Source organism: Lepidothrix coronata, unplaced genomic scaffold (assembly GCF_001604755.1).
Source record: "Lepidothrix coronata isolate B3197 unplaced genomic scaffold, Lepidothrix_coronata-1.0 Scaffold90, whole genome shotgun sequence".
Classification (NCBI taxonomy): Eukaryota; Metazoa; Chordata; class Aves; order Passeriformes; family Pipridae; genus Lepidothrix; species Lepidothrix coronata.
The window spans coordinates 2,730,784-2,744,655 of NW_016690270.1; the positions used below are offsets into that span (position 1 = coordinate 2,730,784).

Here is a 13,872-nt window from a genome sequence, read left to right on the forward strand (position 1 = left end):
GGGGTTGGATCAAGGGTTGGACTTGATGATCTCAGAGGTCCCTTCCAACCCAGCTGATTCTGTGATTCTGTGATTCTATGATTTATGAAGTCATCCCTGTAACCAGCCATCCACCATCCATGGACTTATCCCTCACAATTACCCAGTGGCTTTTGATCTCTCCACTGACATCTGGGTGTCCTGAAAAGGCTGCAGAAGCACTGAACAGTGAGTTTGTGGTCTTAAAACCCTCGTGAAACTCTCTGCCCTGTTCCCAGCACTTAAACTCCCACAGCCTCTTGAAGCCCACGATGCTGAGGCATAAACTCAGGGAATATTTTTTCCCTCTGCTTAAAATCAGAGAGGCAGACATCAAGCTTGGTTTAAAGTGGTGTACACACAGCAGAAAGCTGAGAGCTTATCCACAAGTGGTCTAAGGCATGGCACAAACTCAAATGACTCAACACAACAGATGCTCTTTATACCTGTCTGACTTTCTGTACAACGTGTGCTTTGATCCAAAAGCTTTTAGGCAACACTTGAGCCAAAGATCACTGGGGAAAACAGAGCCCTGTTGACTCCAGAAAGCCCTGGATCAGGCTGGCAGAGGGAGGAACTGACCATCAGGTCTGGAGTCAGGAATGTAAAATGCACACGCTCAAAATTAAAAATATGCCTCCTGTGCACTCAGCCTGATAAGTTATGTTAATTCTCCCCCTCAAAAATGCCTTTTAGCGTTGGGAACACAGGGTCAGCCCAGGAAACCCCTGCCCATGGCTTTGACCCCCTCTGGACATCACATGTTGCCAAGACAACCCACAAGGAAGGAGCCCTGCTCTGGCTGCATCAGTGGCCTGAGGGAAGGGGAAGGGGGTGAGCAGGCTGGGAGCAGATTTCCATGGAAAAATCAGACAGTGACTTCAGAGGGGGTGATGAAAACATTTGTCCTTTTTCCCCATTGCTGCAGCATGCCAAATTCCCTGGTTCTGACACGAAGTTCTGAGCTGTGCAAATAAATCCAGAAAAAAACTGGGATCCCTGCTGCAAACTGCCCTGCTGAGAAAAGAAACCCACTGGGGCTTCTGCACCTTTGCTTTCAGTTCTCTTGAGCATTTCCTTCTCTCTCTCGCCCATCTCCAGCCCGTATCCAGCAGGTGTTTCCATGGCAACGCCGTGTAAAGCCATCCTTTCCCTCTGACACGGGAGAAAATGTTGAATGGCTGCAAAGAATTGGCTTGGGAAAACCTGGAACTTCCACTAAAAATAGGCAAGGCAATAATGGGAGGTGATGGTGGAAAAGCTGCCCCGGGGGCTTCAAACCCCTCCTGGGGGGGGTCTCTTGGTGCAGCTGAAGGCAATTTGTTGTTTCTCTTTGATGAGAAGAAAAAAAGGGTTTTGTTTTCTTGTAAGATGTGGAGCAGCCCTGGCAGTGTTGTCCCTTCATTCAAGGGGATGTTCCCTTCCCCTCTTAGCAGGAAGTCTCCTAATTCCATTTTATCCCATAGAAATGATTCTGAGGGACCCAGAGGGCCAGGAAGGAGCAGCAGAGCCCCAAACTCACCCCTAAGGAATGGCTTTGCTTGAAAGCCTATAACTCTTCCAGTAAATCAGTGTAATTTGTGCTCTGATGTCCTGCATGGCTTTACAACAAGTGACAAATCAATCATTATCCAAACATCCTTTGATAATCAGTGTGGTTCCATTAATTATGATAAATGCTTTCAGCAGCTGCAGTATGTGGACCTAATGCATAATTGCTTGGGAATCATATTACCCTACTTTTCTCTTCACTTCATCAAGTACAAAGTCTCTCCAAAACCTGCCACACTCCAGCAACTGAAGGCAGAGTTTACACAATCCACTCTTGCAAGGGTTTAATTGGAGCAAATGCAGAGTCCATTAGTATTAGTGTTATTAAATATTAAGTAATATTCCTTGAAAAGGGCCCATTACAGCTTTACAAATTACAAATATACAGGAGGACTCTCTCAGTCTCCTGACCCAGGGGATTAATTGGAGCAGTTGTTGCACAGCAACACGGTGCAGGCGATTAGGACCTCACCTAATGAGCAGCACTGCATCCAATTGGAATTGCAAGGAAATTTAGCCTGGCAGAATGCAATTACTGCCTTCTGAACCCGATTGGATCAAAGCCTGGCCGTGTTCTCCAAAAAGTGCACCTTGAAGGAGCGGGAGAAGAGCCCCAGGTGAGAAGGGGCAATTCCCACCGGTCTTAAAGACACGAGAGGGGAAGGGGCTGAGAGGCCTCGAATCAAAGGGACAGATTCAACCAACAGGTCACTGGATGCACCTTCACATGATTAAACCTCAGGGATTCGGGGCCACAACACATCCCTGGGAGCAGGAGTTCAGCTGCCTTTTCAGAAAGAACCGACATTTCTGTCGGAACCCAGGACTCGTCGTCAAAATAAGACAACGTGGATTTAGAAAAGGTTCTAATTCTTTTGAATTCAGAGAGAAATGGCCTCGGTGGCAGGTTTTTCCCTTGTTCAGGGTCTTTTTTTTTTTTTTTTTTGCCCATTTGTCACTGGGAGTGACAGGATGCTGAACTGGGTGGATTTTTGGAGCTGCTGCTCACGAGAGCGCCTGTGCTTTTATTCCCTTTCATCCCGGTGATCTCGAGGAGTCAGACCTTGGGTTTACATCCATCAGCAGGGAGCTTTAAGGGAGTTTTCCGGGGGATTTGGGTAAAGCAGAACAGCTCCATTAAATCGTGAGGGGAACCAAAACCCTGCGTCTCAGCTCTTCCTGCAACATCTGTGTTATTCCTGCAGTAACTCCTGCTGGGAAAAGCATGTTAAGATCGGTTTGAGGAGGGGAAAAAACTTAGTTGTTTGGAAAGTTTAAAGAAAAGTGGGCGTGGAATAAATATTTGGATAGATCAAAGCAGGACAGGGAGGGGGCAGGAGCAGCTCCTGGGGGTTCCTCATCCAGCAGGGACAGGGAAGAAAAGATGATGGAGCAGCTGGACCAGAGCCTGGAAATTTTAGCACAGTGGGAAATCTTAGGGAAAAAAATGTGCAGGAAGGCTGGAATGAAGGGTTCAGCTGAATTGCAGCCTGGCCTCCCCAAAAGAATCAGGATAATCAGGATCCAGACCCCAAACCAGCCAGGTCTGAGCAGGAGCCTCAAGGAGACTCCTCTTGTTCTCAGTCCAACTGGGAGTGCAGTTGCCCTGGGAGGGAGGACAACAATTGTCACCAAAAAGCAATATTTAAAGCATAAAGACAAGCAGAAATTCTGCTTAGAGGACTCCTTAGAGTGGATTTCCCCCCAGAATTTGACTTTTTAAGACGGAATTTTCATGAAAATAACGAGGGCTGTATAAATTCTGAGTCTGAACATCCTGTTCCCAGAGCTCTGCACTTCCAGACATCCCTTTTACAGGTAAAGGGATCCTCCTGTTGGGATGCAGGCAGAAGGAGATTTTGCAGAGGGATTTAGAAAAAAACTAATATTTGTATTTTCAGAAAAAAAAACCCACTTCAGAATAAAGGAGACAGAGCAGACACAAACCTGGGGAGACTCCTGGAGCACCTCCATGAGGTCCTTTCTGCTGATTTTCACCACCTTATTCTTTAGGCTTCAACCAGAGCTTTTCCTTTTCTCATCTACACGAGTTCTCCTGAGGAATCTGTGTCCTCAGATCCTCAGGGATCCACCCTGGTGTGTCCCCACCTGTCCCTTTCCTGCTTTCAGGGATGTACAATCAGCCCAGTTCCAAGAGTCGTATTGCTTTTTAGCAAAGAGGGGTTTAACTCTGTATTTTCATCAATTTTCCCTAAACCTTTTGGCATTTAATGATCTGAAAATAAACCCTCTTTTGTATTTGGTGTGGTTTCGGAGTCTAATTTAGAAATGGTTTGAGAAGAGCTTTTTTTCTTCCTTTTTAGCCTTTATATCAGTCATTTCATCTGATATATGATAAGCTCAGATGAGTTTAAACTGATTCATCCTATTTTGTAATGTTTAAATGTACTTTGCTGGAGCTCCATCATAATGTCACACACTTTTAAAATGAATAATTCATCCTGCCCACCTTTTCTGAAATGCCAAAAGGATACTGAGCCTTACCAGAGAGAAGCAAATACCTTTACTTTAAAAGTACACAAGGAAACAATATAATTTAAGAACAAATACCAAGCCCGGCTGCACCACTGCAGATCTCAATACTGGGATCTCACCTGGGAGAACAAGCTGGAGCCCTGAAGGGAGGGAAGAGGTGCTTTTCCAGGGAAGGGTCAGCTCTCCATTAGGCACTGATGGCTCTGGGCTTTCTAAAGGGAATCAAGGAATATCTGGGAATCAGTGCCAGGCCCAGATAGGAGTCTGGGAGCAAAGGCCTGTCAAGGAGCTGTGTGAGGAAGGACATTGATTTTCTCCCCGTGCTGGCACAGGTTCAGGGAGAGCTTTGGCAGTTCTATATTTAGCTGCTGGATTAGGTACCTCACTAATAGCCAGGTAGAGCTTTGTCAGTTCTGAGCCCAGCAGGGATCAGGTCGAGGCTCTGGAAGGGATGTGTGTGGAACCGCCGTGTGCCGACCGGAATAAAACCCTGGGATGGGGAAGGGAACCCGGAGAACTTCCAATAACAGGCAGCAGAGCCTCCCCCAGCTGCAGAGCACCAAGATTTCCTGTGGTCACGCTGCAAGGGCCCACTCTGACCTGGTGACACCAACCCTCCACCCCAGGGCAGGGGGCAGGTGGTCCATGGGGTGTTCATCACTCCCAGAAACAGCACCGAGCTCCCCGGGAACAACACTGGGAACTCCCCAGCCACAGGGATGGAGGAAGATGAAGGGAGCAGAAACCCCACCCCGGGTCTTTGGGGAAAGGGGGTGTGCCAGGAAAAGGGGCACAAAGATGATTGGAGTGATGGAGAGACTTTCCTCCTACGAGGAAAGGCCAGGAGGGTTGGGATTGTTCAGCCTGGAGAAGAGAAGGCTCTGGGGTGACATCAGAGCCCCTTCCAGTGCCTAAAGGGACTCCAAAAGAGCTGGAGAGGGACTTTGGACACGGGCCTGGAGCAACAGGACAAAGGGGAATGGCTTCACATGGACAGGGGCAGGGTTAGATGGGATATTGGGAAGGAATTCTTCCCTGGGAGGCTGGGGAGGCCCTGGCACAGGTTGCCCAGAGAAGCTGTGGCTGCTCCATCCCTGGAAGTGTCCAAGGCCAGGGTGGACAAGGCTCGGGGCCACCTGGGGTAGTGGAAGGTGTCCCTGCCCATGGCAGGGGGTGGGATGAGATGAACTTCAAGGTCCCTTCCAACCAAACTGTGATTCACTGATAAGAAATGGGGCTCCCAAGCCCACATTCCCTTGGATAACACATTTTACCTTAATTCCAGAGCAGAAAGAAGCATCTCACTTCTTCACCCCTGGCTGGAGTCACTGCAGGACTGACCCTGCTTTGCTCACAGCCCTTCGTGTGCCCGGCAGGAATTTTCTGGGAATGTCAAACAAACCCCTTTGCCCCGGGGTAGCTCCGAGGGGAAGGCAGGAGGCTGCACTGCTGGCAGGGCAGAGGAGTGAGCAGGGCCATGTGCCAGCACTGCCTGGCCTCCAGCAGCCCCCTGTGCCTCGTCCCAGCCCATTTCCAGCCCCTCAACACCCATAAACCCATCGTTACCCAGCCCCGGTGTCCGAGGGCCTAAATCTTAATTTGTGTTTCATAAATATTTGATGCCGGGGTATTTTTACTGAATCACAGAGAAGGCAGGAGATGAACTCTCCACTGGAGATACTAAAGGCATCTGATCACTTCTGCTGAGCATTTGCAGCACTACTGGGTGTTATCACTCACCACTTCAGACACTGCCAGCAAGAGCAAGGCAAGGACAGACCTGTATCACACAGCCTTGCTTTTGTGCAGACAAGGCTTTCAGCAAGCCCAGATCACCTCTCCAAAGTTAGGAAAAAGCCTCTTCAAACACCTTATGAAACTGGAATAAATAAAAATTAGAGCAAACTAAAAAAACCTATAAAACCCAGGAGTCATTTTCCATCAAGGGCCCCAATGCTGCTCATCAAACATTGAAGAGCAGTCTGGGAATATCTGAAAAAATGACCTCATTGTCATTCTTCAAATCTTCCCTTCAAGCCTCAGAGCCCAGAGGTTCTTGTGAAAGTACATGAGATGAGTCTGGAGTCCTGTGGCCACAGGTTTGCACTTTTTTCACTCCCAACTCTCTTGTTTTATATGGTTGAAATGCAGAGCAAATTCGATGGCAAGAACCCCTGGACATTCACCCAGCCTCTTTCTAAAGTAACTTGTGCAGGGAAAGGGAACAATGAGATGAATGATTTTAGTACCAGTTGCAAATCTCCCAGAGTTTTCACTCTGGGAGATAAATAAACCAAAAAAAAGCATTGTGGACATGCTGTGGACGTTTCCCAGATAGACCTAATTGTCAGCACATTTTGAGGCAGGACTAAGTGAGAAGTGTTTAGACCTCAGCTGAGGAATCTGCCAGTGATGCCTTGAAATGACTGAAATGAAATGATTGAAATAAAATGACTGAACCTTCATTGGTGGCTAATTAATCTCAGGGGGATGATTAGGAGCACTCTGAACCCTGATGAGAAATTAATGGGTGTGGGCTCCCTTAGAATTAGGGTAGGAAAAAACAAAACCATCAACCAAAAGCTGTGTCCTGATCTTGGGCAGAGAGAGCTGGGGAGGGTGCAGAGGCACAGACAGAAAATGATGGTTACAGAGAGCTCTGGGCAGGGGCTCCTGGGGTAATTCCCATGGGATTGGGTTGTTTCTGACGTGGTACCTGTGCACTGATGAACCAGAGCTCAGGCTCCACACCACGGGGATGAGGGAGTGAGGTGGTTGCTGAGGGTTCACAAGGTTTTATGGTGTGTGAACAGACCTGGGAGCTGCTGCACAAAGAGATGCTGACAGGAAGCTGAACAGGAGCCAGAGTGTGCCCAGGTGGCCAAGAAGGCCAATGGATCCTGGCCTGGCTCAGGAACAGGGTGGCCAACAGGTCCAAGGAAGTGATTCTGCCCCTGGACTCAGCGCTGGTGAGGCCACCCCTGGAGTGCTGTGTCCAGTTCTGGGCCCTCAGCTCAGGAAGGACATGGAGGGGCTGGAGCAGGTCCAGAGAAGAGCAACGAGGCTGGGGAAGGGACTGGAGCACAAGTGCTGTGAGGAGAGGCTGAGGGAGCTGGGGCTGTTCAGCCTGGAGAAGAGGAGGCTCAGGGGAGACCTCCTCACTCTCTGCAACTCCCTGACAGGAGGGGGGAGCCGGGGGGGGGTTGGTCTCTTTTCCCAGGCAACTCTCAGCAAGACAAGAGGGCTGGGTCTTCAGCTGTGCCAGGGGAGGTTTAGGTTGGATATTAGGAAGAATTTCTTTGCAGAGAGGGTGCTCAGCCATTGGAATGGGCTGCCCAGGGAAGTGGTGGATTCTCCATCCCTGGAGGTTTTTAAGCTGAGACTGGATGTGGCATCAGTGCCATGGGCTGGGAACCACAGCGGGGTTGGATCAAGGGTTGGACTTGATGATCTCGGAGGTCCCTTCCAACCCAGCTGATTCTGTGATTCTATGATTCTATGATCTCCTGCTGGGTGACTTCTCTGAACCCAGGGGCTTAAGTGTGGAAAACCCCTTCCTGAAGAGCCCTCTGCCATGGGCAGAGCGTGTCTATGCTGCACAGAGGGAATCAGGGATTCACAGCGTGGTTTGGATTGGAAAGGACCTCAAAGATCATCTCATCCCACCCCCTGCCGTGGGCAGGGACACCTTCCACGAGCCCAGGTTGCTGCAAGACTCATCCAACCTGGCCTGGGACACTTCCAGGGGTGGGGATTCCACAACCTCTCTGCACAGCACCCCTCAGCAGTGGGGTCTTTGGTAAAGGGTGGGAGGGAGAAACACCTGAGCAAACAAGACACTCAGTGCTCTGCATCCTGCTGCTGCAGGTGGCCTGTCTGCTACCAACCCTGCTCCAAGTGAAAAACGAGCCTGTCTCATCCCTCCCAGGGCCCAGACACACCCTTGGGAGGGAAATTAAATCTCCTGCAGCTCCTTTGGGACACAGCCCTGCCTCCCCAGCATCCTGTTGTCCCCAGGCTTGTCTGGCCCACTTAGGAGGAAGCACTGGGGACCTGACTCCTGTCCAAAAGTAAAATCAAAAGCCCATATGGTGTAGGTTTAAGCATTTGGCTACTGTTTGAGCTTGGGAAGAGCACACAGCAACTAAGATTTGGATGCCAGTGAAAGCTCGAGGTCCAGCCACAGAAAGTCCATTCCTGGGGGATAAGACTTGTTTAATGTAACTAAATTACCCTTCCATGGCTTCACATTCGTTGGAGGAAATTGTGTGTGATATTTATCTATACATGTGTCTATATGATTGAACAATGTTCTTATAAAGACTAAGCAGCAGATCAATGGGGAGATGTCCCTTTCCTATACAATCCACCCCTCTCAGAGCAGGTTGTTTATACCTGGATATGACAGAAATCCATTCCTTTTGGATGAATCAAAGTCCTGCCAAGGGCTGGGCACCTCGATGCCCAGTGGGAGAAGCAAGGCAGAACTCACAGGTAAACAAACAGAAGGTGGGCCATGGGAGATCAGGAATTCATTAACAGCTTTTAAGGCCAGAAGGGAAATTGTGATCACCCTGGGACTGGCTGTTCAGCAGCAAAAGGCCAAACACCCACGTACCTGTAGCTCTGCCATAACCACGATGGGCTCGTGACTAATTTGCTCACTTTTGAAAATCAGTCATGTTTTCGATCAGGTTCAGCCCCTCTTTTTTACTGTCATTATTTATTCTCCCCACAATAATCTGAGGGAGCATGAGGAAAGGGAGGCTCCACAGCTGGCCAGGGAACAAAAGCCAACAGCAGCAGCAGCAGCAGCATCCTCCCCTCACCTCGTGCCAAGCTCTGTAACATTTTGTCACCTCTGCTGTGATAAAGCATAGGTGTTCACCACGAAGGCCATAACTACAATGGCCTCATGACTAATTTGCTCACTTTTGAAAATCAGTCATGTTTTCTATCAAGTTCAGCCCCCCCTTTTTACTGTCATTATTTATGGGGTGACTCGATTTACTCCTTTCCTCCACCCCAGGCTGCCAGGGACGTTTCCAATAGTTTCCAAGAAATATTCTCTGCTCCAAAAGCTTCCCCTGTTCAAAAGGAGAGGATTTCAAAGTAGGAGTGACCCACTGTGCTGATGAAAAACAGGGGCACCCAGACTGACTCCTGAAACCCCCCTGAACCCTGTTCCTGATTCAGCAAAGCAAATCAGCATTGATTTAAGCAGTGCTTACAGTAAAGCAGGTGCTTAAGTGCTTTCCTGGATGATGACTGGGACTCTGAGGGCCTTGATGGATCCAGCCCAGCATTTCCCTGTGGCTGTTAAGTCTCTTCTGTTACGTTTTGCTATAATTCTGTCGCTTCATGCAGAATATCCAGCTTTGTCTCTCACCAGCCATCTGCAAAAAGAAGCCCAATAAAACCCTGTAATGACTTCTCACTGCAGAAGTCTTTCCCACCATCCACGTTTTGGGCACCTTTGGCCTCACCTCCCCCACAGCAAATGACCTTTCCTGCACCTCATGGCTATGGTCTGTTAACACCAAGTTTTACATTGCATTCATATTCCCCGTGACATGACTTAAAGCTGAAGCAAGACAAGGGCAAAAGGTCTAAAAAAATCCAGTTATAGCTTCCTTATGAACGATGATTCCACTTAAGAACTGGAAAGTGCTATTCAAGGGAGGATAAAAGATACCCTCCATAGGAACACATAAATTTAGGAAAGGAGACACAGCTTTCATGACTCACGGGAGGATTTACTATCTCTATTGTCTCTTATCACTCCAGTTTAAACCTCAGCTGTTGCAAATGATTTCAAATTAAATTTCTGGGGTAGAAATATGCAGAAAATGAGCCCCAGTGCCAAAGCAGGGGCTTGGCTGTGTGGAGCCTACGTGACCACAGGATCCTTGTGCCTCAGCAAAGGTTGTGAGTCATCCAGCTGCTGCTGGAGTAAGTTAATAAAAGAGAGAGGGCAAACATCCTGTTTTGTTCTTAATTCCTATCATTGACTAAGATGTAGCTTAATTAACCAACCTTCTCTCCCTGTTGGACAGTCTATCACCACTTCCACATGTGAAACACTAGACAGGATCACAGAATATCCTGAGCTGGAAGGGACCCACAAGGATCATCCAGTCCAAGCCCAGGCCCTGCACAGGACACCCCAAAATCCCACCCTGTTCCCAAGAGCATTGTCCAAACACTCCCAGAGCTCTGGCAGCCTTGGGGCTGTGCCCACTGCCCTGGGGAGCCTGTTCAGTGCCAACCACCCTCTGGGGGAAGAACCTTTTCCTGATACCCAACCTAACCCTGCCCTGACACTGCTCCAGCCCTTCCCTGGGGTCTTGACCCTGGTCACAGAGAGCAGAGATCAGTGCCTGCCCCTCCACTTCCTCAGTGTCATTAAATACTGTTCTTTATACTAAAAAGCCCCATCACAGCATCACCACAACAACTGAACCCGCGGTCAGTGGTCCAGGCAGAAATGGCAAAGATGCAACAGGGCAGAGAGGCTGAAGTACCCCCTCAGCTCTAGAGCTCGTGTCTTTCTCGCTCATAAAGTGGCATCAAAACCGTGTGTGGAGCAGAGCTAATTCTTGCTGAATCATTCCAAGGCCTTTTTCCTGCTTCTAAATTATCCTTAACACGGCTGCTCTCCTGCCACATGCACGAGCACACAGCATTTCTCAGCTGAAACACAAAGCAGGCAAATCCTCATCTGTGAGCTGCTGTCAGGCTCTTCCCTGCTAATATTCCTCTTGTCTGCAAGCCTGTGACTCCAGTGGGATGCCTGGCACCCAGAGCTGCAGGGGAACAGCTCTGCTTGCTGGGATTCTGAGTATCCACTTGCCTCCCAGCTGACTGCTGGCAGGTATTTCATTGAATCACAGGAGAGTTTGGGTTGGAAGGGACCTGAAAGCTCATCCAGTTCCACCCCCTGCCATGGGCAGGGACACCTTCCACTAGCCCAGGTTGCTCCAAGCCTTGTCCAACCTGGCCTTGGACACTTCCAGGAATGGGGAGTCTACAATTTACACAATTTATCTCAAACATTCTCCTCAGTACCTGGAGGCAGGCGGAAGCACCTGGAAAGGTGTTGTAGTCCAGGAGAACATCTGAGCTGCCACTGCAGTGTGTCAAATGCTTCATCTGCTTCTCCTCCCACTGGCAAGCAGGTGATGGGAGCCCGGGCTGGGAACTGGGACTGGGAACTGGGGCTGGGCACCTGCCAGACACACCCTGCCAGTCCCACCAGGGAAAACAGGGAGAGGAGGTAAAAACCTCCCAGCAACCAAAGTAATAGAGAAAAGGAGAATTTTGTGTTTGACAGCTAGGTGAATAATCATCCCAAATTCCCTGCCTCTCCCTAATCCCCTGCTGAGTCACTGGGGCCCTGTTGATACCCCGGACTGGGTGACTCCTCTCTCAGAGGCTGCCAGGGAATTTTGCCATATGGCAACAAGGAGATTTGATTAGTTGACTGTTTCCTATTTGTTTTAATTAGTAGTTTATTAGCCATATGTTAAATTGCACATTTCAACCACTCAGCAGTGTTATTGGAAGTCAGAAAGTATCTGGATGGGGCTTCTGTTGCCTCCTGAGCCACGTGGGTATTTGCTTTGGGTGTAGTGTCACCTGGTGGGTGGGCAGGAGTGCCCTCCCTTGTCCCAGACTGTCCCATCTCATCTCATTTCACCTCTTCTTGTTGGATTTAATCTCATCTGTCACCTCTGCCAGCACCAGGCACGGGAGAAGGACAGACCTCTGGCTTCCTCCCAGAGCCACTTGTCACACTGGAGGATGCTGGTGGCATTCCCAGGCTCTGGAAGCCCTGCTGTCACACACAGGGGGACCTCCAGGGAGAGCCTCCCTCCCAGAGGGGTGATTTGGTGCTGCTCTATCTGAACAGCAGATGAACAGGAGCTTGAAACCTCTGTGCTAATCACCCTGCAGTGTTTGCACCTCTTTGTTTCTGCATTCCCATCAATCAGCCATATAAAAGTTAATGGGAAATAGATAAAGCAGGTCATAAACAGCAACAGCAGAGCTTCATTTTAAACCTCACTACAATATCCACAAGGGCCTGAGAGCAGTTTTCCCTCAGCAGAGGCTTTTATTGCAGGCACATTCTGGCACCATGGATTTCACCAGCACACAGCTCTTTCTAAGAGCAGCTAAACCAGCTATTAAACAAGTCCCAAACACCATCCCACTTCTTGTCAGGAAACCATTGGAAAGGTACTTGCAGGAGATGACTGAAAACACCACCAGAAAGTACTGGGCACCTCAGGAAACATCCCATTGCCTTTCACCACTATCACATTAGGTGTCAAAGGAACTGCACAGAATTAAACACCAAATTCTGGTTTACTGGCCAGGCTAATTTGTTTAAATTTGGGTTTTTTCTTTTCTTTTTTCTTTTCCCTGGGAGAACTGTGAACATCATTTTATACCATGCTCTCAATGGCCTCTCCATGACCAGTTCTCTCCTTCACAGAAACGTTAAATATTTTGTTTCACACTTGCACCTTCTCCTGGAAAACATCTTTACAGTAGGTTTTCCTGATTCCCATGCAGGTTAGAAATTCAGATTCCTACATGTTGGGGTTGACTTTGTGTCCCATTTTCCCCCATCAGTTCAAACTGCAGTAACTTCGCTCTTTCGAACACCGTCTTTAATCAACACGTTCCTCTGATCTGCTCCTATGCACCTGCTCCCTGTGTGGGCTCAGATCAATTTTTAGACTCCAGTGACTGACACATGTTTAAAATACCTTTCAGCTGCAGGTTTACAATAGATCCCAGGTACAGATTTGCAAGGGCAGATGATGACAGCCCCAAAAACCACCCGCGCTGCGGAGGCCACGCCGTGGGTTGGGAGCGAAGTGCTCACCCCCCACGCTGTGATGGGAGCAGGGGGGAGACTCCAGCACCCTTGCAGCAGCTCCAGGGGCTCTTAGAATCACGGAATAGAATCCTGAAGGTTGGAGAAGTCCTCCAAGATCATCAAGCCCACCCTTTGAGTGAGTTCCACCGCTCCCACTGAACCACATGGCAAAGGAACCACATCACTTCCTCCACCCCAGCAGAGCCATGGGGGCTTTCCAGGAGCCCAGGGCTGAGCACAAAGCCCTGACTTTATTAGAGAACCCTGAGCAGAGCAGAAATGCTGCTTTTCCACAGCTCAGCAACAGAGTTTCTTGAGGAATGGTGTCCCACTGCCCTCAGAGCAATTAGTTAGTGCTCCACACCCTCTCCCCAGCCTGGGGGGCTCTCCCTAATAATCTGCCCACGATAATCTGAGGGAGCATGAGGAAATGGAGGCTCCACAGCTGGCCAGGGAACAAAAGCCAGTAGCAGCAGCAGCATCCTCCCCTCACCTCGTGCCAAGCTCTGTAACATTTTGTCACCTCTGCTGTGACAAAACAGAGGTGTTCACCACGAAGGCATCACAAAGCACTGCTGAGGGAAGCAGGCCCTGGAGAGGGAATTGTACCCCACAGTGTATCCTGGAGCTTGTTCACACTGCTCTTCCCTTGCTCCCATCAATCCAGCCAGCCAAGCCTGGGTGCAGTGGCACACAGGCAGCTCCTGTTCTCCAGGAACCAGCTCCCTGCTGGGATTCAAACACGGCTCAGCTCACGCTCATCCCTGAGCCCTTCCCAGCTCCTGTGTTCTCCCAGGTAGCTCTGACCCAGCTCTCTCTGAGCCACTGGAATAGCAGACCTTGAATCATAGAATCACAGAATCAGCTGGGCTGGAAGGGACCTCTGAGATCATCAAGTCCAACCCTTGATCCAACCC

The 13,872-nt window shown here is 49.3% G+C and overlaps 1 protein-coding gene and 1 long non-coding RNA gene across 6 annotated transcripts in view; both read left to right on the plus strand.

The window, feature by feature from the left end:
• KCND3 (potassium voltage-gated channel subfamily D member 3) overlaps positions 1 to 13,872 on the plus strand; it is a 128,032-nt gene that overhangs the window by 39,103 nt on the left and 75,057 nt on the right. The gene's annotated exons all lie outside the window — the stretch shown is intronic.
• On the plus strand, positions 146 to 1,246 carry LOC108500495. Its single transcript, XR_001875862.1, has 2 exons — positions 146 to 207; positions 1,120 to 1,246. It is a non-coding gene; the product is annotated as an uncharacterized LOC108500495 (long non-coding RNA).